Below are 25,032 nucleotides of genomic sequence, written 5' to 3'. Positions count from 1 at the left end.
CGCAATAGGCCCTAATAACAACCTACACCTACCACGGCCTCGCGATCCCTCCAGGGGCCTACCCTCCTCCCCAACTGTGTCCCCTTCTCCGTTCAGCACCTCCCTATACCGACCTACCCTACCCGAGGAGCCCCCTTCCTCGGCAGAACTAATTCTCTCCTTAGTCAACGCCTCTGTCAGGACCATCCGAGAGGCCAATAATTCAGAATATCAAGAGTGTTGGGTATGCTACTCCCCCCGGCCTCCCTTCTATGAAGGCGTCGCTACTTTTGGTGAGCCATTATTTACTAATGACACCAGCAGACTCAGATGGGGTCTAGAGACCCATGATGGCCTGACGCTCAGCCAAGTCACAGGCCTAGGCCTTTGCCTTCTTAGCCCAAGAATGCTCCCTCCCGCACCCTTAGAAAAAATATGTAATCAGTCAATTACTGTCAACTCCACCTTTCAGTATATTCAGGCATCTAACACCTCTTATTTTGCTTGTCCCTCCGGCCTTACCCCGTATGTAGTCACTGCAACGTTTCTTGAGCATAGAGAATATTGTGTGTTAGTCATGCTTTTCCCCAGACTCACTGTACATCCTGCTGATGAGTTACTTCAGTTTTGGGAGCGAGGCACCACAATGCCCCGGGTAAAGAGAGAGCCCATCACGGCCATAACACTCGCAGTTGTTTTGGGCCTTGGTGCCACAGGGGCTGGAACAGGCATAGCCTCTCTGATCACCTCCAATCAACAGTACCTGCAGCTCTCTGTGGCCATCGATAATGATCTCCAAGAGCTACAGCAGGGCCTAACATATCTCAAAGAATCCCTCACTTCACTCTCTGAGGTAGTGTTGCAAAATAGAAGAGGCCTAGACTTAGTGTTCCTCCAACAGGGAGGTTTGTGCGCAGCACTTAAAGAAGAATGCTGCTTCTACGCAGACAAAACAGGCCTGGTAGAAGATAGTATTGAAAAAGTTAGCCAAAGCCTTGAAAATAGAAAGAAACAGAGGGAACAAAGTGAGGTATCGTATCAAAATTGGTTTTCCACATCCCCCTGGTTATCCACATTGCTTCCCAGTGTCTCGGGGCCGTTTGTAGGTTTTTTGTTGCTTCTCACCTTTGGGCCTTGGGCATTCAAAAAACTAACCAACTTTGTCAAGTCACAGGTAGACGCAGCCACACAAAAATCGGTCTCCGTGTTTTACCAACGGCTGGAACAAAGAGGCTTCAGAGAGGACCTCCATACAGAGTCTCCCCATTCAGCCACAGAGGGTCTAAATTTTTCAAACCTTGCCTCAGACATGGAACGCAGTTGGTTCCAAAGGCTGTGGAGACGCCCATGACGGGATTATCGCGATGCCGCGTACCAGGTGCACACCCCGCCAGCAGTGAGGTGACTCCATGACGGGAATATTGTAGGTCCATGCCCGGGGGCACACTTCATCATTAGAAGTGCCGGAGCTGGATGCCACCTACATAGCCTAAGACAGAGGCCTCACCTCCACACTGATCACACGATCTTGTTTGGGGTGCTGGTCGCGGAAGCCCATCGCGTAGCCTAAGACAGGCTCTCCACCAACCTGTGTAAATCTCCCTCATATTAATAAAAAGAGGGGGAGATGTTAGAGACTAAGACCCTCAACACCCCAAGGACTTGTCCTACGCACGGGCCTCGCCCTGGAAAATTCCCAGGACGAAAATAAGCACCCAACCCTCCAGCTATAGCTCCGAGAAGAATGCACTCCATGACGTGCTTGCTCCCGCCCGGCTGAGGTTGAGTGATCAGTTACAAACAGCTTTGATGCCGATAAGATGCTAATTGGGGCTGATTGACCCAAACCCGAGCCTCATCATCCCCCCACTCTATTTTTCTGTCCATACTTCCTTGTTTCTGTATGATTATAAAACCAGCAGAAAATCTAAGTAAAGTAGACCTTGACAACCATTTGCTTGGTCTCGTTCCTTTCTCTCGCCCATCTCTTTCAGGCACGGTCCCCCTCACCCCCCGCGAGTAACAGAAGGTCTCTCGGGCCGGGACAGTGGGGGTGCTCGGTTCAGACTGAGTGCCGTGGTCCCAGGCCTGCCGACAGCACTGCGGGACTCTAAACTAGGTCCAGGAGGACTCAGGACCTCAGTGTCCTCTGAAAAGTCTGGTTTTCACACTGCTCGGGCAGCCAGGACTCTAGGCTCCCACCCCAGCTCTGACCAGAGAAGGCTGCTGGGGACTGTCCCCCACGCCACAACCATCCAGGCTGCACAGTTCACATGCTGTAGCTAAAAGTCTTACTGGGTGGTCTCACGCCACTGACTTCCACCTAGATGATGGCAAAAGGAAGAGTAGTATTTTAAACAAAAAAACCAGTGCACTTTGTTATGCTTCTATGCACCATTTGTTCAGAAGGGGTTCAGTGCAAAATCAGGCTTGAAAGCCAGGGGGCGCTAAGAGCTTTGAGGCCTTTCATGACCGGAGGTGCCTGCTCCAGGGACTGGCAACAGCTCCACTGTGGGCAGCCCGACAGAGCAGTGAGCCTGCTCCCTCCTCACTCCCCCTCCCCCCCATTGAGGCTGGAGCGTGACAGTGTCACAGAGGCAGGACCATGGTAGAGCATGGGCTCCACAGCTTGGGTTTGAGGCCTAGCGCCAGCACTCACCAGCCGTGTGACTTTGGGCAAGTTACTTAACCTCTCTGAGCCTCTATTTCCTAATCTGTAAAGTGGGGATAACAGCAGAGTCTAGCCCCTCCATGGGGCGAGTGTACACAGGAATAGCACTGATCAGTGCCCAGCACACAGCAAGCACTCAAACACACTCACTGTCACCATCATCATCATCGCCCCACCTCACGGAGGAGGAAGCAGAGGTGCAAAGGTTAAGTGGCTCATGCCTATAATCCTAGCACTCCGGGAGGCCGAGGCGGGCGGGAGGCCGAGGCGGGCGGACTGCTCAAGATCAGGAGTTTGAAACCAGCTCTGAGCAAGAGCAAGACCCCGTCTCTACTATAAATAGAAAGAAATTAATTGGCCAACTAATATCTATAGAAAAAATTAGCCAGGCATGGTGGCACATGCCTGTAGTCCCAGCTACTCGGGGGGCTGAGGCAGGAGGATCACTTGAGCCCAGGAGATTGAGGTTGCTGTGAGCTAGGCTGACGCCACAGCACTCACTCTAGCCTGGGCAACAAAGCGAGACGCTGTCTCAAAAAACAAAACAAACAAAAAAAAAAACTAGCAGTCCTCCAGCACCCACGAGGCAAGCTGTGCAAGATCTGGGCCCTTGTCGCCTCTCAGGCCTTGCCCCCCAACACCCTTGTCACCAACCACCCCCTCTAGCTGGCCTTCTTTTAGCTCTTCACGCCCACCAAGCTGCATGCTGTCCCAAGCCTTTGCTCTTCCCCCAAATCTGGCCCCTTCTCAAAGGTCAACTGCTCGGAGTGGCTTTCCCTGACCACCCAGTCTCAACCTCCCAACCCTACCACACTTTGTTTTCTCTGTGGCACTCAGGTTGTACACAATTGTTTATCCAGCGCTCCTCAAAGCACGGCCCACCTGGAGCTTGTAAGAAATAGGTTCTTGAGCTCCCACCCATCCAAGGAGATACTGACTCAGACTCTCTGGGCCTGGGGCCCAGGAGGCTGTCTTGAGCTCTTGGGTGATTCTTACCCATGCTCAAGTTTGAAAAGAATTGGTCTAGTTCAAGTATTTGTTCCTTGGTGATTATCTGTCTTCTACACAGACATATCAGCATCATGAGAGCAAGAATATTGCTCTGCCTTACCTCCTGTTGAATCTCCAGCACCTAGTACAATGTCCAGCAGTAGCAGGTGCTCAATAAATATTTGATGAATTGACAAAAATAAATAAATGAATGCTTTCCACACATGATCAAACAAGTGCTATCTGTGCCAAGCAGTGAATCAGGTGCAGTCCAGCCCTACACAGGCTGAGAGCCCCACAAAGGAGAGAGACTCCCAAACAGCCATCCGTAAAGACTTCCACTGGTTTACCAGGAGCATAAGCATCAGGCTGGGAGTTGAGCTGATTTCCATGCAGTGTGGGAACATGTGCCTGCCGGAGCAGGCCTACGGCCCTGGAGGACAGATGCTTTGCCAGGAGGCCTTTTGCTTCCCACAGTTATTACTATCGCCACACAAAAGCCAGGCCAACCTTTTAGGAGAAACAGCAAGTCGAGGCCAAGAACTTACATTCGCAAGAATCATGTCGCCCTTCTTGCTCTAGCCATCAGAAAATGGGAGTCCTAGCTGGTGCAGTGGTTCACACCTCTGACCCCAGCACTTTGAGAGACCCAGGGGGGAGGATTGCCTGAGCCTAGAAGTTCTAGACCAGCCTGAGCAACATATTGAGACCCCGTCTCTACAAAAAAAAAAATTTTAATTAGCTGGGTGTGGTGGCCCACGCCTATGGCATTACCTACAGGGGAGGCCAAGGCTGGAGGATCACTTGAGCCTAGGAGTTTGAGGCTGCAGTGAGCTATGATTGCACCACTGCACTCCAGCCTGGACTACAGAGAGAGACCTTGTCTCTAAAATAACAAAAAAGAAAATGGGAGTCCTCTCTACCTCCCATACCTGCTACCCCAGACATTTTGATCACTACAAGTTTCCACGAAGTCCCACCTAGGCTAGGATTCTGGGGCATCTGGATTGTTTTCCTACAAGTCTTCTTTAGAAGGGAAAAAAGAACCATCTTTAAGGAAAATAATAAATAACAATGTAAACGATGACTTCACACGGCACAGTGCATTTGTTCACAGCTATCCGGTCACTGTCCATCTCCACCCTCCCACTGGGGGACAGTGCCATGCTCCACAGAGGCTGCCTACCTATGTCTGTAATTCAGGGCAGGGCCCCCTTTCTGTACTGCGACAACCCAGTCCCATAATGTGCTCATTAGATGTTTCCTGAACAAAGAATCCTCTTAGTGAATGCCAAAAAGGCTTATTTATTATATTATAATATATACAACATACTTATGATATATTATTATCATAAGATGCTTTCACTTCTAGAATTAATCGCCAATAAAGCCCCAGCTACTGCACGGAGTGGGTGACCGGCCCCGCCCTGGTTCCCCCGCCCAGGGAAACAGGGAGCGGAAATGTCTTGGTCCAGCCACCCACAAGCTCCTGTCTCCTGCCCTGAGTTCTCTCCACAGGTATAGGGCGCCCTGCAAAAGATGCCAACAGAAACAACACGGATTGCAAAGCAATCGGAAGAGTCTAGGAATAATGAAAGCCTGGGATAACCAATAATAAAAATAATAATGCAATTACAATAATCGGACGGCACAAGGTAAGGCATCGGAACTCAGAGGAGGTAGAGGAGCACAATGGTCAGCCCAGGCTTCCTGGAAGACGCGGATCCGACGAGCAGCATCTAAACCCCACGGTCGCAGCCGCGTAGACACAGCCGCGCACACTCCCTCACGCATGCGCACTCGCCCGCACGCGCACGGCCACACCCTCGGGCCGGGGCGCGGCGGCAGGGCCTCACCTGCGGGCTCCCGGAGCGCGTTGGCGGCCGCCTCGCGCCGCGCGCCGGCCCCGCCCCCGCCCCCACTCCGGCGCTCGCCGGGGGACGCCGCCCGCGGCTTGGCCGAACGGCCCGCGCGCTCTACTTCCGGGGCGGCGTCCTGGCAACCGAAGACGCGACTGCCGGAACCGCGACTATTTCCGGGGTCAGGCTTTCCGGGTCTCTATGATCCCTATCCCGGGAACCAGCTGTGCCCCCGGCTTAAGTACCAGGAAACGCAGGGCTGCTGTGCGCCCCCCAGCCTTCTGGGCCCAGAAATGAGATTGAGCGGGGTCTGGGGCGCGGCATCGAGTCTAGCAGGCGGGAGGTAGAGCGGTGTGATGCTGAGGACCTTGTATTAAGTCCGCTGTTGGAAAATCCGTGCTGTTGGTAGCACCTACCTCATAAGGTTGTCCTAAGAATAGTAGGATCTTACGCTCAACCTGTAGGAATCAATAAATGGCCCGCTCAAAGGTAACCTCATTCGTGAAGGGGTCCTCAAAATATACTGTAAACTCCTTCTGTTGAGGAGGGTGACTGGCCCAGCCATGAGTTTAAAACTGAAATCAGACTTGGATCTGAATCCCAGCTCCCATAATCGACTTGCTTTGTGGCTTTAGGCAGGTCACTTGACTTCTCTGAACCTCAGTTTTCTTGTCTGTAAATTGGGGATAACAACACCTACATTAAAGGGTTGTTGTGAGGATTATTCTAAAAAATAAAAGGATTTCATCTATAAGACTAACAAGGAAAAAGAAAAAAAAAATAAAAGGAAGCCGGTGTGGTGGTGTGGTTCGTAGTCCCAACTTACTTGGGAGGGTGAGCCAGGAAGATGGCATGAGCCCAGGAGTTCTAGTTCAGCCTGAGCAAAATAGTGAGACCCTGTGTCTTTTTATTATGATGATTATTTATAATTTTCTTTTTCACAGCTCATGATGTGTAAGAGACCCTGTCTCTAAAAGAAAAAAAGCAATGTGCTTGGCATAACACATGATCCTCATTCAAATACTTGTTTAATTAATTAATAATAACAGAACATGTATCCCAGACATCTCCAAGCTATAAAAGTGCACTTTAGAGGCAGTGTGAAAGAAAAAAATGCTCTCTTTCACAGCATATATGCTAAAACTGAAACGATGCAGAGACGTTAGCATTGCCCCTGCAAAAGGATGACACACAAATTTGTGAAGCGTTCTATATTTTATTTTATTTTATTTTTGTTTTTTATTTATTTATTTAATTATTTATTTTTGAGGCAGAATCTCACTTTGTTGCCCAGCCTAGAGTGAATGCCATGGCTTCAGCCTAGCTCACAGCAACCTCAAACTACTGGGCTCAAGCAATCCTGCTGCCTCAGCCTCCCGAGTAGCTGGGACTACAGGCATGCACCACCATGCCCAGCTAATTTTTTCTATATATATTAGTTGGCCAATTAATTTCTTTCTATTTATAGTAGAGACGGGGTCTCACTTTTGCTCAGGCTGGTTTTGAACTCCTGACCCTGAGCAATCCACCTGCCTCGGCCTCCCAGAGTGCTAGGATTACAGGCATGAGCCACCACGCCCGGCCCATATTTAATTTAATTTTATTTTTTTATTTATTTATTTTTTTTGCGAGACCCCGTCTCTACTATACATAGAAAGAAACTAATTGGCCAACTAATATATATATAGAAAAAATTAGCCGGGCATGGTGGCTCATGCCTGTAGTCCCAGCTACTTGGGAGGCTGAGACAGAAGGATCGCTTGAGCCCAGGAGTCTGAGGTTGCTGTGAGCTAGGCTGACGCCATGGCACTCACTCTAGCCTAGGCAACAAAGCGAGACTCTGTCTCAAAAAAAAAAAAAAAAAAAAAGGTATCCAAAACAATCCTGCAGGTCCTCAATTTACACTACAAAGCTATGTCTCCTGGCTTCTCTCTGATAACAGCCCCTTATATTAAAACATTCCAAGCTTTTAGACAAGCTTCATGTCTTTAACCAATTACAAGCCAAATAATCTTTTTTTGTTTGTTTGTTTGTTTGTTTGAGACAGAGTCTCACTTTATTGCCCAGGCTAGAGTGAGTGCCCTGGCGTCAGCCTAGCTCACAGCAACCTCAAACTCCCTAGTAGCTGGGACTACAGGCATGCGCCACCATGCCCGGCTAATTTTCTCTATTATACAGGGTCTTGCTCTTGCTCAGACTAATTTTGAACTCCTGACCTCGAGCAATCCACCTGCCTCAGCCTCCCCGAGTGCTAGGATTACAGGCGTGAGCCACCGCGCCCGGCCAAGCCAAAGAATCTTTAAACCCACCTATAACCTGTAAACCCCCTCTTTGAGATGTCCCACCTTTTGGGGCCAAACCAATGTATGCCTTCCACGTATTGATTGATGGCTTTACCTGTAACCCCTTGTTAGGGACCGACCTTCCACAGGCCCACCGGACAGAAAAGCAGAGACATCGAGGATGCAATCACACAAGAGGAGGTTTATTTTCTGGCTAGCCAGGGTCCAAGCCCTAGAGCACCAACGCAGTGGCCACTCTCGCACGCAAGGACCTCCCATATTTAATTTTAAAAAAGAGAGAGAAACAAAAGGGTCTACGCCCTTACTCTGATAGAATCTAGCTGTTTGAGTGTGGTCAAACTCAGCCTATTAATTATAATTTCTGGTCAGGTGCGGTGGCTCACACCTGTCATCCTAGCACTTTGGAAGGCCGAGGTGCGATGATCGCTTGAGGCCAAGAGATCTAGACCAGGGCTGGGCGCTGTGGCTCACGCCTGTAATCCTAGCTCTTGGGAGGCCGAGGCGGGCGGATTGCTCAAGGTCAGGAGTTCAAAACCAGCCTGAGCGAGACCCCGTCTCTACTATAAAATAGAAAGAAATTAATTGGCCAACTGATATATATATATAAAAAATTAGCCGGGCATGGTGGCACATGCCTGTAGTCCCAGCTACCTGGGAGGCTGAGGCAGAAGGATCGCTTGAGCCCAGGAGTTTGAGGTTGCTGTGAGCTAGGCTGACGCCACGGCACTCACTCTAGCCCGGGCAACAAAGCGAGACTCTGTCTCAAAAAAAAAAAAAAAAAGAGATCTAGACCAGCATGGACAATAGTGAGACTTCATCTCTACAAAAAATTTAAAAATTAGCCAGTCATGGTGGTGCTTGCATGTAGTACTAGCTACTTTAGAGGCTGAGCCACAGGATTGGTTAAGTTTGAGGTTGCAGTGAGCTACGATCATGCCATTGCACTCTAGCCTGCAACACAGAACAAGAAAAAGAAAAAAAAAATATGTTCATGATATATGGCAAAGCATTAATATCCACAATATACATAGTTCACACAAATGAGTAAGAACAAAATATCATACAAAAATGGGCAAAAAATGGGGGGGGCATGGTCAATATATGTAACCTTAACATTTGTACCTCCATAATATGCTGAAATAAAAAAAAAAAAAAAGATGCCAGGAAGGGAGAAAAAAATGGGCAAAAAATACTGTTCCTTGTTGAAGCAGTCTACTCTCTACCATGTTTGAGAGTATTCTATACTTATTTTAAAAAGGCAAAAAAGGCCAGGCCTGGTGGCTCACGCCTGTAATCCTAGCACTCTGGGAAGCCGAGGCAGGTGGATTGCTCAGGGTCAGGAGTTCAAAACCAGCCTGAGTGAGACTCCATCACTACTATAAAAAAATAGAAAGAAATTAATTGGCCAACTAATGTATATAGAAAAAATTAGCCAGGCATGGTGGCACATGCCTGTAGTCCCAGCTACTCAGGAGGCTGAGGCAAGAGGATTGCTTGAGCCCAGGAGTTTGAGGTTGCTGTGAGTTAGGCTGATGCCACGGCACTCACTCTAGCCTGGGCAACAAAGCGAGTCTCTGTCTCAAAAAAAAAAAAAAAAAAGAGGTAAACATTTGAAAAGATACCCAAATAACTAATAATTTGTGTCCTGAACCGGGTAAAGAAAAAAAAACTAATAATTAATGAAATTTAATTTTTTAATTAGCTATTTTTATACATTAAATTGGCAAAAATCTAAAAGATAGCTACAATGTTAGAAAGAATACGGAGCTGGGTGTGGCATGTGCCTGTAGGTGGAAGGATTACTTGAGCCCAGGAAGTTCAAGACCAGCCTAGGCAATATAGGGAAACTGCCTCAAAAAAAAAAAGGAAAAGCAGCACTCATATCCATTATTGGTAGGAGTAAATATTAGTACAGCTTTGGAAGGCTGGAAATTTGTCAGTATTCATCAAAGTTTTATTATTATTATTATTATTATTTTAAGATGGGTCTTGCTATATTGTCCAGGCTGCTCTCAAACTCATGGCTTCAAGTGATCCTCCCTCCTCAGCCTCCTGAGTAGCTGGGAATTCAAACAGAAACCACTATGCCCAGCAAAATTTTAAGTTATATATCCTGACCCAAATATTCTACTTTTAGGAATTTATTCTATGGAATTATCTCACAGGTAAACAAAAATATGTACAAGAGCGTTTAAAGTGGTTTTTTTCTTTTCTTTTTGTTTTTTGTAAACTTCCCTAATGTGGACGCAGTATTATTTCTGATAGAGAAAAATTGTAAAGAATATACATTTATATAATTGCAGAAATCTTGTTGACTAAATTAAGGTTCATCAATTTGATGAAATACTATTTAGCTATTCAAAGGAAAAGGTAGATCTATGTGTGCTTGTCTAGAAATATATACATGATATATTAGTGAAAAGTGCATGTTACATAACTTTGTCATGTGTGATCTCATTTTTAAGATGTGGCTGGGTGTGCTGGCTCACAACTGTAGTCCCAACTACTCAGGAGTCTGAGGCGGGAAGATGACTTGAGGGCAGGAGTTAAAGAACAACCTGAGCAAGAGCAAGATCCCATCTGTACAAAAAATAGAAAAATTAGCCCAGCCTGATGGCACGTGCCTATAGTTCCAACTACTCAGGAGGCTGAGGCAGGAGGATCACTTGAGCCCAGGAGTCTGAGGCTGCAGTGAGCTACAATGACCCCACTGCACTGTAACGCAGGCAGTAGAGTGAGACCCTATCCCCTCCCCCACCTGCAAAATCGTGCAAACTTGTGCAACTTGGAATGGCAGTCTGGATTTAAACTTGGGAAACTTGACCATTCATTCTGCCACCCTGGAAAGTAAAGAGCAGCCTTCAGGAGGGGCTGGTGGCATGCCTTCCAGGTGATGCTGAGCTTTACTTAGGTCTTCCCTTCCTACTGTCTCCTACACAACCCCTGCCTGGGGCCCTGGAGCTCTTTCAGTCCCTTATCATTTATTTTTGGCAACATGTAGTGGAACCAGCACTAATCTGGATCCAACTTGTCAAGTTCACCCCCACTTTCGCCACTGTCCTGCTGTAAGGCCTTGGGAAGTCTCTCTAGCTACAATATTCTCACTTTAAACCGAGGTGAATGAGGCCTCACACAGCACCCAAGGGAAAATCACACAGATCATGTGCTCAGGGCCTGGCACTGCTGGCTCATAGTAGGTGTTCAATAAACATTGTGGCCTGGAGGAGACTTTACTGCAATGGCTGGTTCCCTGGGGACAGGTTCTGCCAAAAAGAATTTGAAATAGCAACTCTGGCATGGTCAGGGCCCTGTCTTAGGACAACCTGGGCTCAGCCCAGCTTCTGCTTCTATGAGGTCTGAGATGCATGGCCAGTGGGAAGACTGAGGGCCTGTGTCCCTCTCCCCCCTGGGCACGGGGCGCTGCTGCTCCTCAGCCCCTAGAGGGGTGCTGTTGTCATATGACCCCACGTCCCTTCCTTGCCCATACCCTGGCACATCGCTTCACCCAACTATTGCCCCGAAGTTGGTGACAAATTCTGTACAGGTGACATTCCTACTAAGAACCACCAGCTGCGCCAGCCTTACTGAGAAGGCCAGAACTGGCTACGTAACGTGTGGGGCCCAGTGCAAGGTGAAAACGCAGGTCCCCTTGTTCAGTAATCAGTGAGGACGTTAGGATGGTGCCAGCAGCATTAAACCAAGGCTGGGCTGTCTGAGCCTGTGGGGCTGCCCAGGTCCCAGGCCCGTGAAGCCAGCCTGGTATGTGCAGGCAGGACAGGACCCTAAGAACCTGGCCACACCCGCCTCGACGAGCCCCGCAAGAACCCTGCTGAGTTAGTGGCATCATCCCCACTTTTGTAAAGTGTGGTAAAATACACATAAACATAAAACTATCTTGGCTGGGCGTGGTGGCTCACGCCTGTAATCCTAGCACTCTGGGAGGCTAGGCGGGTGGATTGCGGGCGGATTGCTCGAGGTCAGGAGTTCAAAACCAGCCTCAGCAAGACCCCGTCTCTACTAAAAATAGGAAGAGGCCGGGCGCGGTGGCTCACGCCTGTAATCCTAGCACTCTGGGAGGCCGAGTCGGGAGGATTGCTTGAGGTCAGGAGTTCTAAACCAGCCTGAGCAAGAGCGAGACCCTGTCTCTACTAAAAATAGAAAGAAATTAATTGGCCAACTAATATATATAGAAAAAATTAGCCGGGCATGGTGGCGCATGCCTGTAGTCCCAGCTACTCGGGAGGCTGAGGCAGCAGGATTGCTTGAGCCCAGGAGTTTGAGGTTGCTGTGAGCTAGGCTGATGCCATGGCACTCACTGTAGCCTGGGCAACAAAGCGAGACTCTGTCTCAAAAAAAACAAAAACAAAAACAAAAAAACTGACTATCTTAACCGTTTCAAGCGTACACTTGTACACTTCCGTTGTGCATCCAATCTCTAGAACTTCGTCATCTCTCCAAACTGAAGCTCTGCCCCTGCTAGACAGTAACTCCTGTCTCCCTCCCAGCCCCGAAACCGCCCAAGGGCTTCCTGTCTCCACGAATCTGACACTTCTGGAGACTTCTTTGTGACCCTGACACTTCTGGAGACTTCTTTGTGACCGGCTTATTTCACTTAGCATAATGTCCTCAAGGTTCATCCCTGTTGTAGCATGTGACAGGATTTCCTTTTTTAAAGGCTGAATAACATCCCATGGGACGTTTATACAACGTGTTTAAATCTGCCGCTGCGATTAATGCTACTGTGAACACAGTGTATAAATGTCAATGTGAACCCCTGCTTCCATTTTTTTGGGTGCACACCCAGAGTGGGACTGAGGGGTCATGTGGGGACTGTTTCCGTTTCTGAGGAAGCTCCGTACTGTTGTCCCGGCCGCTGCACCGTTCTGCATTCCCACAGACAACACACAAGGGTTCCAATTTCTCTGCATCCTTGACAATGCTAGTTATCTCCTGCTTTTTTTTTTTTTTTTTTTGAGACAGAGTCTGGCTCTGTTGCCCAGGCTAGAGTGAGTGCTGTGGCATCAGCCTAGCTCACAGCAACCTCTAACTCCTGGGCTCAAGTGATCCTCCAGCCTCAGCCTCCAGAGTAGCTGGGACTACAGGCATGCGCCACCATGCAGGGCTAATTTTATCTATATGTATTTTTTAGTTGGCCAATTAATTTCTTTCTATTTATAGTAGAGACGGGGTCTTGCTCTTGCTCAGGCTGGTTCCTGACCTCATGCGCCCACCTTGGCCTCCCAGAGTGCTAGGATTACAGGCCTGAGCAGCCTCCTGCTGGTTTTGATGGCAGCCGTCCTAATGTGTGACGTCCTCCCCACTTTGCCAATGTGGGAACTGAAGCTTGAGGCAGCAACTTGCCCAAGGCCAGGCAGCTGTCACTACATCAGTTCAGCTGTGACATTCCAACACCAGCCCCACTCACGTTGCCACCAGGAGGCCTGCTTGCCCTGGTCAAGGTGCCAGCCAAAAGCACATTCAAGGACTTTGCCAGTGCCCGCGCCCTGTTGCTCCCTGGGGTCACCATGAGCCTCCCAGTGACGCCCCAGGATTTAGCGCATGTAGGGTTTTAGCGCACCCAGCCCAGGCTCCAGCAGGCAGCAGCCCTGCACCCACCCTGGCCATGCTCCCCAAGGTGCTGCTCTGCCCTCGGCCTCCAGCAGCCTCAGGGCCTGGGCCACCCTCAGGCCCTGGCTTACCAGGGTCTCCACAGGCCCCGCCACTGCTATGGCTATGCCACATGGAGCTGGGAAGGCTGGGAGCCGGGGAGAGAACCAGGTGCTCTCACTGACTCATTATCACCCTTTGCCCATTGTGACCAGCACCTGGAAGGATCAGGGAGGGGCTAGACACCTGGGATGTAGGCTCTGGCTTGGTCAAGTCCATTTCTAGCCCTCAGGGCTGAGGCCCAGAGGGCAGGCAGCCAGGCCTGGGGCAAAAGGGTAGAGTCCCTGGGTTCCGAAGTGGAAGAGAAGAGGTGGGGTGGGGCAGAGGCTCACACCTGTAAACCCAGCTAGTTGGGAGGAGGAGGTGGGAGAATCTCTTGAGGCCAGGAGTTTAAGACCAGCCCTGGCAACATAGTGAGCAGGCAGGCCCGGGTGGTGTTGGTAGGAGACGTGCAAGTATTCCCACCAATCGGTTCCGCTCCAGTGATCTGAGGGCGGGTTCACTCCAGGACCTCCACGACCCCCAGCAGCCCTCGCAGGTGGACACTGTTGTTCCTGTTTGGCACAGAGTTGGGGAGGCTGGCCCAGCCCCACAGCCCATCTGGGGCCAACACAGACCTGGCCCCATGGAAAGTCCCCTGGTGGGGCGCTCTGGCCAAGGCACACGCGTGGTCCTGAAGGGGCCGCCTATGGGTATAAAGGAAGGACGTAGCCCTCTACGCCATTCGCTGGAAAGTTTTTAAAAAGTTTTCTTTTTTTGGTTTTTTTTTTTGAGACAGAGTCTCGCTTTGTTGCCTAGGCTAGAGTGAGTGCCGCCGTGGTGTCAGCCTAGCTCACAGCAACCTCAAACTCCTGGGCTCAAGCGATCCTCCAGCCCCAGCCTCCCAAGTAGCTGGGACTACAGGCATGCGCCACCATGCCCGGCTAATTTTTTCTATATATATTAGTTGGCCAATTAATTTTCTAGTTACAGTAGAGATGGGGTCTCGCTCTTGCTCAGCCTGGTTTCGAACTCCTGACCTCGAGCAATCCTCCCGCCTCGGCCTCCCAGAGTGTTAGGATTACAGGCGTGAGCCACCAAGTCCGGCCTAAAAAGTTTTTTTGTTTTTTTTTAACTAATAATCTAATTAGAGATGGGGTCTCTCTTTGTTGCCCAGGCTGGTCTGAAACTCTGATCTCAGGGCATCCTCCTGTCCAAGCCTCCCAAGGAGCTGGGACTGTGGGCTCGAGTCACCGTGCTGAGCTTCTTTGCTGGAAACTTTCCCCCAATTCCAATTCTTGCCCTCCACAAGGCAAGTTCCCTCAGGGCAGGGGCTTTAGACGCTGTGCCCCTGGGGTCCCAGGGCCCAGGGGAGGTCCCTGGGGAAGGTCCAGGAGTGAGACTCATCCGCGCCTGCGTTGTGCACATTGGGCTTGTGAGGTGTGGCTGACCCTCTCTCGAGTCAGCTTGCTCGTCCAGGAAATGGGCTCATCACACACGCTTCACCAGGTTATAGAAAAGGAGGAATAAACTGACGCCACAAGTGCTTTGCAGGGTCTGGGCCAGGGGCTTCCAACCCTCCGGGTTCCGACCTCAGGCCTCCTCTCCCAGAGTCCCCCACGCCCCACGGCTCACCGGCTCGTCCCCTGCAGCCTGGCTGGGCCGGCAGTGCCCTTCTTCCCGGGCAGAGAGCCGGCGGCTCTTTCTGTCAAACGTCAACACTTGGCTTTTCTGACTTCCACACCCTCGCTCACACGATTCCTTCTGCCCAGAACGCCCTTAAGTGAAATATCTGGGTCAGAGAACACGTACATTTGGAATGTCTGGCGCTGTTCACAGGACCGTCCTCCTAAAAGGTTGTGTCCCCGTGTCGTCCCAGCACGGGTGGCCAGGACGGCGTGCTCTGCTCAGCCCTGCCTGCCCTGAGTGTCCTCCAAGGCTCCAACTCCGGGCAGCATCGCTGCTGCTTTCCCTGCGTTTCCTTCGCCATTAATGGGGACAGAGGAGCATATAAACTGCTTCAGGGGCCGGGCGCGGTGGCTCACGCCTGTAATCCTAGCACTCTGGGAGGCCGAGGTGGGAGGATCACTTAAGGTCAGGAGTTCAAAACCAGCCTGAGCAAGAGCAAGACCCATCTCTACTATAAATAGAAAGAAATTTATTGGCCAACTAAAAATACATAGAAAATATTAGCCAGGCATGGTTGGCGCATGCCTGTAGTCCCAGCTACTAAGGAGGCTGAGGCAGGAGGATGGCTTGAGCCCAGGAGTTTGAGGTTGCTGTGAGCTAGGCTGACGCCACGGCACTCTAGCCCGGGCAACAGAGTGAGACTCTGTCAAAAAACAAACAAACAGGGCCGGGCGCTGTGGCTCACGCCTGTAATCCTAGCACTCTGGGAGGCCGAGGCGGGCAGATTGCTCAAGGTCAGGAGTTCGAAACCAGCCTGAACAAGAGCAAGACCCCATCTCTACTATAAATACAAACAAATTAATTGGGCAACTAATATATATAGAAAAAATTAGCCAGGCATGGTGGCACATGCCTGTAGTCCCAGCTACTCAGGAGGCTGAGGCAGGAGGATGGCTTGAGCCCAGGAGTTTGAGGTTGCTGTGAGCTAGGCTGACGCCATGGCACTCACTGTAGCCTGGGCAACAAAGTAAGACTCTGTCTCAAAAAAAAAATAAAAGAAAGAAAAAACAAACAAATACACAGCCTCAGGAAGGAGGACATGACTGCAGAACTGTAAATAAAAAGAAATTATTTCCTATAAGAGGAAAAATCAAAAACTGCTGTGTCTGCCTGGGTCCTCCTTGCTCTCTGAGGCAGCAGAAGGGCAGCTTGAGGCCGGCCCAGCGGCCTGGGACAGGCAGCCGCGCCGCTTGGCCCGCGCCGGGGCCGGGGCCTGGCCTCGCCTCACTTCCCTCCGCTAAGGTGGGAGCGGCAGCTCCCGTGTCATAAGGTTGTTATGAGGATGAAGAGGATGGTGACATTTACTCACTTGTGAAACAGGTATCTACTGAGGATCCATAATGGAGTGCAGAGAAACAAAAATATACACAGGCCAGGCACATGGGCCCTGCCCTCCGGGGCTGACCGACGGTGGCCGCCTGGCCAGAAGAGGCCCTTCTCAGGGTGTCCCGAGAGCAGAGGTGTGGACAGCAGCGGCCACGGCCCCACGGCCAGCCCGTCCTCACCGGATGCGCGTGTCCGGCCACAGGCGCGTCCAGGGCTGCTATTGTTCACAAAAAACCTGCTATCTCTCCGATAAGCCGGCTGTCAGAAGCTTGGCTGTCAGATGTTATTTCTGGGCAAAAGGAGATTCCGCAGGACCAGGGCTCCTTCCTGCCCGCACCGTGTGGGCCTGGGCCCTCCCGCCAGAGCTGACTTGAGTGATAACCTGGGGTCCCGAGCCTGCTCCCGGCAGGGCACAGCAGTGGCCATCGCCGCAGGACGCCCACAGCCTGCTGCCCAGGGCCTCCACAGCGCAGCAGCTGACCTCACCTCCTCTCCGACCGGGATTCCTGGAATTGTCTGACAGAACGGAGGCCTGTTCTCCGTTCCCCTGACAGGCCACGCAGATTAGGTTATTTTGGTCACACCAGCCATTTGGCTTTCTGGCCCAAGTGTGTGTCTGTTAAATTGCTGTGGCTCTGCTCCGTACTGTGTTCTCAAAGGCACTGGTCCTGTTTTTTCAATTACGTTATTCTTTTTTTTTTCTTGAGACAGAGTCTCACTCTGTTGCCCAGGCTGGAGTGCCGTGGCGTCAGCCTAGCTCACAGCAACCTCAAACTCCTGGGCTCAGGCAATCCTCCTGCCTTAGCCTCCTTAGTAGCTGGGACTACAGGCATGCACCACCATGCCCAGCTAATTTTTTCTATGTATTTTTAATTGGCCAATTAATTTCTTTCTATTTTATTAGGGACAGGGTCTCGCTCTAGCTCAGGCTGGTTTCAAACTCCTGACCTTGAGTGATCTGCCCGCCTCAGCCTCCCAGAGTGCTAGGATTACAGTCTTTTTTTTTCTTTCTTTTTTTTTTTTTGAGACAGAGTCTCACTCTGTTGCCCAGGCTAGAGTGCCGTGGCATCAGCCTAGCTCACAGCACACAGCAACCTCAGTCTCCTGGGCTCAAGCGATCCTCCTGCCTCAGCCTCCCGAGTAGCTGGGACTATAGGCATGCACCACCATGCCCGGCTAATTTTTTTCTACATATTTTTAGTTGTCCAGTTAATTTTTTTCTATTTTTAGTAGAAACGGGGTCTCGCTCTTGCTCAGGCTGGTTTCCAACTCCTGACCTTGAGCAATCCTCCCTCCTCGGCCTCCCAGAGTGCAAAGATTACAGGCGTGAGCCACCGTGCCTGGCCACAACATTATTCTTGTCACCAGCAAAACTGGCCCCTCAGGTCTCACCATGGACTCTGCCTGGTAGCTTAAATCCAGATCTGGATTGAAATCCTAGTTCTTGGCTATTTCGAGTCTGATCCATTGTGCTTTGTTTTGTTTGATTTTATTTTTTAGTATTGAGTTTTAATTTACATGCCAAAAAGTACACAAATCGGAAGCATTCATCTCAGTGCATGTTTGCATATGTGTGTATCCCTGTGACTACCATTCATGTCACCCCAGAAAGTTCCCTTGTGCCCCTTTCCTGCCAATATCTACCTCTACCCTCCAGAGGTAGCCACTAATCCTTCTTCCAATGCTATAGGTTAGTTGTGCTGGTTGTGAACCTCATATAAATGGAATTACAGAATGTTTTCTCTTGTGTCTGGCTTCTTTCACACAATATGATGTCCGTAAAAAAAGTTACTGTTTATTCCAAAAATATTTTAAATAATGTACAAGAGAAAAAAAAGTCACTTAGGCCGGGCGCTGTGGCTCACGCCTGTAATCCTAGCTCTTGGGAGGCCGAGGCGGGCGGATTGCTCAAGGTCAGGAGTTCGAAACCAGCCTGAGCAAGAGCGAGACCCCGTCTCTACTATAAATAGAAAGAAATTAATTGGCCAACTGATATATATATAAAAAAATTAGCCGGGCATGGTGGCACATGCCTGTAGTCCCAGCTACTCGGGAGGCTGAGGCAGAAGGATCACTCAAGCCCAGGAGTTTGAGGTTGCTGTGAGCTAGGCTGACGCCACGGCACTCACTCTAGCCTGGACAACAAAGTGAGACTCTGTCTCAAAAAAAAAAAAAAAAAAAAAAAAAAAAAGTCACTTAATGTCCACCCTATTAACCACTCCAGACCTAATGTGTATCTTACAGACGTTTCAAGACAAATGAAAATATTTTTTGATTTAAGTCTTATTTTACTCATTATTCTATAACTTTTCTTTCTTTCTTTTTTTTTGAGACAGAGTCTCACTTTGTTGCGCAGGCTAGAGTGAGTGCCATGGCGTCAGCCTAGCTCACAGCAACCTCAAACTCCTGGGCTCAAGCCATCCTCCTGCCTCAGCCTCCCGAGTAGCTGGGACTACAGGCATGTGCCACCATGCCTGGCTAATTTTTTCTATATATATTAGTTGGCCAATTAATTTCTTTCTATTTATAGTAGAGACAGGGTCTCGCTCTTGCTCAGGATGGTTTTGAACTCCTGTCCTCGAGCAATCTGCCCGCCTCGGCCTCCCAGAGAGCTAGGATTACAGGCGTGAGCCACCGTGCTGGCCTATAACTTCTTTCTCAGGTAACATAGCACAGATAAGGATGTCTTCCTATGTCAACATGTGCAGATCTAGGTCAGCCTGTCAGTGGCCACTAGTGTGGCATTGTTTATCCTGCCGAAGGGCATGTAGGCTGTTTTCCATACAGTGTTTGATTTTCTCTTGTTTACAATTCTCTCTGGCTTCCAAGACAATATGCTTCCCAAGAACAGAGAACTCATCTGTGTGTCCACGGCTGTGTCCCCAGATCTTAGTGGGTGCTCAGTCAATACTGTGAATGAACAAGTAAGTGAACAGACAAGTTGCAATGGACACTCTTGCACACACACACACACACATCTATGCAAACTAGTTTAATGATATTTGCAAAAAATTCCTAAAACTGGGATTGCTGGCCCAAAAGGAATGCGCATTCCTTTTTTCATTTTATCTTTTCTTTGGTTTTTCTCCGTTGCCCAGGCTAGAGTGCAGTCTACAACCTCAAACTCTTAGGCTCAACTGATCCTCCTGCCTCAGCGCCTGGAGTAGCTGGGACTCCAGGTGCAAGCCGCCACGCCAGGCTAATTTTTTTTCTATTTTTAGTAGACACGGCTAATTTTTTCTATCTTTAGTAGAGATAGGGGTTTTACTTTTGCTCAGGCTGGTCTCGAACTCCCGGCCTCAAGCGATCCTTTCACTTTGGCCTCCCAGAGTGCTAGGATTACAAGCATGAGCCACTGCGCCCGGCCCTTCCTTTCTTTCTTAAAAAAATTTTTAGAGAAAAGGTCTTTGTGTTGTCAAGGCTGCAGTGCAGTGGTATAATCATAGCTCACTGCAGCCTTGAACTCCTGGGCTCAAGGGATCCTCCTGCCTTGGGCTCCCAAAGTGCTGGGATTACAGACATGAGCCATTGTGCCCAGCTATATCTTATTACTTTCTTTGACACATATTTTTTTACTTCCTACTGTATGTCAGGCATTGTTCTAGGCTCTGGGGATACAACAATGAAAAAGAGGGAGAAAAAAAGCAGACAATGATTCCTGCCTTTGTAGGGCTGACATGCTACTTGGGAGAGATGGACATAAATAAAAAACCCAAGTACACTGCAGGGTGTGTGAGAAGGTGATAAAGGCAGGGGACAGCAAGAAAGAACTCAAGGCCAGCTGCAGCAGCTCATGCCTGAATCCCAGCATTTTGGGAGGACAAGGCAAGAGGATCCCTTGAGCCCAGGAGTTTGAGGCCAGTGTGGGCCATACAGCAATACCCCGTACTACCAAAAAAACAAAAAATTAGCAGGTATAATAGTGTGGGTTTGTAAGCCCAGCTGCTTAGGAGGCTGAGGCAGGAGGATCACTTGAGCCCAAGAGGTGGAGGTTGCAGGGAGTTACTGTACTCCAGCTTGGGTGGCAGAGTGAGATCCTGTCATGAAAGAGAGAAAAAGAAAGAAAAGAACAGAAAATAACTAATTCCAGGGAGCCAGGGATTGCAGTGTTAGATGGGATGGACTGATGGGATAATTGTAGTATTAAATGGGATTGTCAGGAAAGGTAACATTTCAGCGAAGATTTCAGGAGATAAGAGGATAAACTTGCAGATATCTGGTGGAAGAGCAATCCCGCAGCAGAGCAAAGACCCAGTGGCAGCCATGTTTGAGGAATGGTAAAGAAGCAGGTGTGGTTGACACAGAATGAACCAGGAAGGGAGTAGCAGAAAATGAGGCCACTGGGTGGACACAGTGGCTCACATCTGTAATTCTACCACTTTGGGAGGTGGTAGGATCGCTTCAGGCCAGGAGTTCAAGACCAGCCTGAGCAACACAGCAAGACCCCATCTCTACAAAAAATAGAAAAAACTAGCCAGGTGTGGTGGTGGGCACCAAGCTACTTAGGAGGGAGGCTGAGGCAGGAGGAACACTTGAGCCCAGGAGTTTGAAGTTACAGTGAGCTATGATGCCACTCTACCCTAGCCTGGGCAAGAGAGTGAAACACTGTCATAAATATATAAATACAAACATACATACATACATACCATAAAGGTAAAATTGGGCTGGATTGGGCAGGGCCTTGAGGATTTTGACTTTTACTCTAAGTAAAACAGACAGCCCTGGGAGGATGTGAGCAGCAGAAGACACAGTCTGCTGGGTTTCATTTTAACAACATCCCTCAGGCCACTGTGCAGAGTATAAACTGTAGAGGGGCCCAGGCACTTTGGCTCACACCTATAATCCTAGCACTCTGGGAGGCCGAGGCGGGCAGATTGCTCGAGGTCAGGAGTTGGAAACCAGCCTGAGCAAGAGCGAGACCCCATATCTACTATAAATAGGAAGAAATTAATTGGCCAACTGATATATATAGAAAAAGTTAGCCGGGCATGGTGGCGCATGCCTGTAGTCCCAGCTACTCAGGAGGCTGAGGCAGAAGGATTGCTTGAGCCCAGGAGTTTGAGGTTGCTGTGAGCTAGGCTGACGCCGCGGCACTCACTCTAGCCTGGGCAACAAAGCAAGACTCTGTCTCAAAAAAAGAAAAAAAAAAAAGAAATTAATTGGCCAACTAATATATATAGAAAAAATTAGCTGGGCATCGTGGTGCATGCCTGTAGTCCCAGCTACTCAGAAGTCTGAGGCAGAAGGATTGCTTGAGCCCAGGAGTTTGAGGTTGCTGTGAGCTAGGCTGACACCATGGCACTCACTCTAGCCTGGGCAACAAAGCAAGATTCTGTCTCAAATAAAAAAAAAAATAATAAATAAATAAATAAATAAAAAATAAACTGTAGAGGGGAAGGGACGGAGGTGGGAAGACCAGTGAGGACAACACTACTGCAATACACCAGGTCAAAGACAACCCAGAATGGTCTGATTCTGGATGTATTTTAAATATAATGCTAACAGGATTTGCTGGAGAATCAGATGTGGGTGTATTTGTTTTTATCACTGTGTAACAAATCAGCACAAAATCTAGTGCTTAAAGCAGTAATAAACATTTCTCTCTCAGTTTCTGCGGGCAGAGTTCAAGAACGCTTTGCTGGGTCGCGTGGCTCAGGGTTTGTCCCGAGGCTGGGGTCATCTTAGGGCCCGGGTGGGGCTGGAGGACCCACTTGGGTGGTGGCTCATGCACGTGGGGCTGGACGTGGGCAGGAGTCACAGTGCCTCCCCACACGGGCTCTCCACGGAGCTGCTTTTGGCTTCCCCTGAGTGGGCCAAGAAACAAGGAGCTATTTTCTTCTGATCTGGCCTTGGAGGTTCCACGGGATCATTTTTGCCACGTTACATTCATTAGAAGTGAGTCCCAAGTCTGGCCCACATTTGAGGTGAGGGACCTGAGAGAAAGAGACTCAAGGACAACTCCGGAAGTCTTCGGCCTGAGCCCTGGATGGATGGAGCTGCCACCAGCTGCAATGGGAAGACAGGGAGAGGAGGAGGGAAGACAGGGAGAGGAGGAGGGAAGAAGGGGAGAGGAGGAGGGAAGAAGGGGAGAGGAGGAGGGAAGAAGGGGAGAGGAGGAGCTCCGTAGGGCCTGCAGGGCCTCTTCCAGCTCCACCTGCTGCCCACTCCGCTTTGTCGCCCACTTTCCTGGTGGCCTGGCCATTGGCTTTCAGACACCTTTGTCCCGCTCTTGGTGGACTGTGGTCTTGGCCAGCAGCTCTCCGTCTTGCCTGCGGTCCCCACACTGACTGTTCTCCTCCTGCAGACCTGGCCTGGGGCAGGGAGAGGCCCATGAGTGGTGCTGCCAGCGCTGGCCCCGGACCTGCTCATTTCTGGTAGGTTGCAACAGGTGAAAGAGTCTAAGAGGCCAAGGGGCAGAGAGCGCTCTGCTCATTCATGGAAGCTCTGGCCACTAGCATCTGGGCAGAGTTGAGGGAAAGGGAAGCCCAAGTAACATGATGTTACTCAAGCAGCTAAGAACCAGCCTTGACTTTCAAAAATAATTGTGTTAGGCCGGGCGTGAAGGCTTGCACCTGTAATCCTGGCATGCTGGGAGGCTGCAGCAGGAGGACCCCTTGAGACCAGCCTGGGCAACATATGGAGAGGCCCCCATCCCCACCGTCTCTACAAAATTTTTAAAAATATTAGCCAGGGGTGGTGGCATGCATCTGTAGTCCCAGCTACTACAGAGGCTGAGGCAGGAGGATCACTCGAGTCCAGGAGTTGGAGGCTGCAGAGAGCTATGATGATGCCACTGCAACTCCAGCCTGGGCGACAGAGTGACAAACAAACAAACAAACAAAAAGAATATCTGGAAAATACAGAAAAACACAGGCAGAAAACTAAGCCTATAATCTGTATGCCAGAAATGATCATTATTCCCAGGTTGCTGTGCTGCATTTCCTTCCAGACTGTTACACACGGATTTTTAAAAATATGGGCATATACTGGGCACGTTCATTTACAAGGCACATAATCTCATTTAACAGACCACGTGTCTCCAAGATAGTTTCCTTGTGAACGTGTTAAACTCTTCACCAGCTCTTAACCAACGTCTGCAGTAATATCCCCGGCATTGATTGACCGGCTACAGTGTGTCAGATACTATACTGAGGGTTTCGTGTGCTTTCATCCTTACTGTATCTCTGGGAGGTGGGAAATTTAACAGAGGAGGAAACTGAGGCTCAGAGAGACCCAACCACTTGCTCAGGACCACATGTGTCATAGGTGGCACAAATTCAGGGCTGAGTGACTGCACAGTCCTTGTCCTCACCCACAGGTGGCAAGTTCCCTACCCCAGAAAAGGTTTATGTCCTGTGAACTAAAATAAAATTTTAAGGCTCCCCCCCCCAACACTGGCTGACTGAATGGACCCCCTCGTGGCCAAAGGAATATTCTCAAACTAAATTGCCAGCCAGGAGAAGGGAGGTCAGACATGCCTCATCATGCCCCTTCCCTTCTTAGGGACATCCTTTGTAACCCATTAACAGGCCTAAGGGTATGCAAGACAAACCTGCACGTCCTCAATTTACACAACAAATGTATGTGGTTGGCTTATCTATGGTAAACAACTCCTTATGTTGAAACATTCCAAGCCTTTACACAAAGCTTCTTGTCTTTAACCAATTAGAAGCCAAGCCCCTCACCCCTTGGAGATGGCCCACCTTTTCGGGCCGAAGCAATGTATGCCTCCCACATATTGATTTATGACTTTACCTGTAACTCCTGTCTCTCTGAAATGTATAAAACCAAACTGTAACCCAGCCACAGCGAGTCCACTGCTCAAGGCTTCTTGAGTGTGGCTCTGGGTCATGGTCCTCAAATTTGGCTCAGAGTAAATCTCTTTAATTATTTTACAGAGTTTGGCTTTTTTTTCTCCGTCGACAACCCCAACTACAATTTTGCTTCTCTTTAACAGGTTCATAGACTTCCTGAAGCCCAGCTACAGATCCCCAAGTTAGATGGGACGGAGAGACCTGGCCTCAAAGCCCAGCCCTCCGACCTCTCAGCTGTGTGGCCAGGGACTGGTTAGGGCCCCTCTCCGAGGCTCAGTTTCCTCATCCGTGCTCTGCAGGGGGGCTGGAGGGGTACAGGAAATCACCCAGGCAAGACGCTCAGGCCACGGGACTCTTGATGGCCTTTGTTCCTGTGAGGTATCCCCATGCTGGTACAGGTGAAATGAGGCCCTGAGGTGCCAGCCTCCTAGGCTCCTCCGGTTGCTGGTGGGGAGCTCAGGCCAATTTAGGACAGGACAGAAAAGCCCTTCAATGGGCCCCTCTTGATATGACAAAGCCTCTCTCTCCCAAAGCCGGAGGACTTTCCAGATGAGGTGTCACCTGAGGCTGGGTGCAGAAGGCTGGGATGGCAAGTGGAAAGACAGGGCCACTTAAAACCTGAGTTGGCTTCTGGTTCTCAGGGGGGTGGGGTTGGTACCTGGCCAGCCTCCCTGCCCAGCTGCTCCCACCTCCCCTGACACCTCCCACCTCCCCTATGCCTGAGGAAGGGTAGATGTCCATCAATAAGTGTTAAA

The 25,032-nt window shown here is 49.8% G+C and overlaps 1 protein-coding gene and 1 non-coding gene across 3 annotated transcripts in view; one reads left to right on the top strand and one right to left on the bottom strand.

The window, feature by feature from the left end:
• TTLL1 (TTL family tubulin polyglutamylase complex subunit L1) overlaps positions 1 to 5,650 on the bottom strand; it is a 36,920-nt gene extending 31,270 nt beyond the window's left edge. The window contains exon 1 of one of the 2 annotated variants that reach the window (XM_076006934.1): positions 5,497 to 5,650. The gene's annotated coding sequence lies outside the window, so the exon portion shown is untranslated. Of the gene's footprint in view, positions 1 to 5,276; positions 5,426 to 5,496 lie in introns of those variants that run through there. The other variant, XM_012741924.3, reaches the window with a different exon arrangement.
• Positions 5,651 to 6,612: 962 nt separating this feature from the next.
• Positions 6,613 to 6,718, top strand: LOC142873536 (U6 spliceosomal RNA). Its single transcript, XR_012921553.1, has one exon. It is a non-coding gene; the product is annotated as a U6 spliceosomal RNA (small nuclear RNA).
• The last annotated feature ends 18,314 nt before the right edge of the window (positions 6,719 to 25,032 follow it).

Source organism: Microcebus murinus, chromosome 10 (assembly GCF_040939455.1).
Source record: "Microcebus murinus isolate Inina chromosome 10, M.murinus_Inina_mat1.0, whole genome shotgun sequence".
Taxonomy (NCBI): Eukaryota; Metazoa; Chordata; class Mammalia; order Primates; family Cheirogaleidae; genus Microcebus; species Microcebus murinus.
This window is presented reverse-complemented; position numbering and strand designations above follow the sequence as displayed.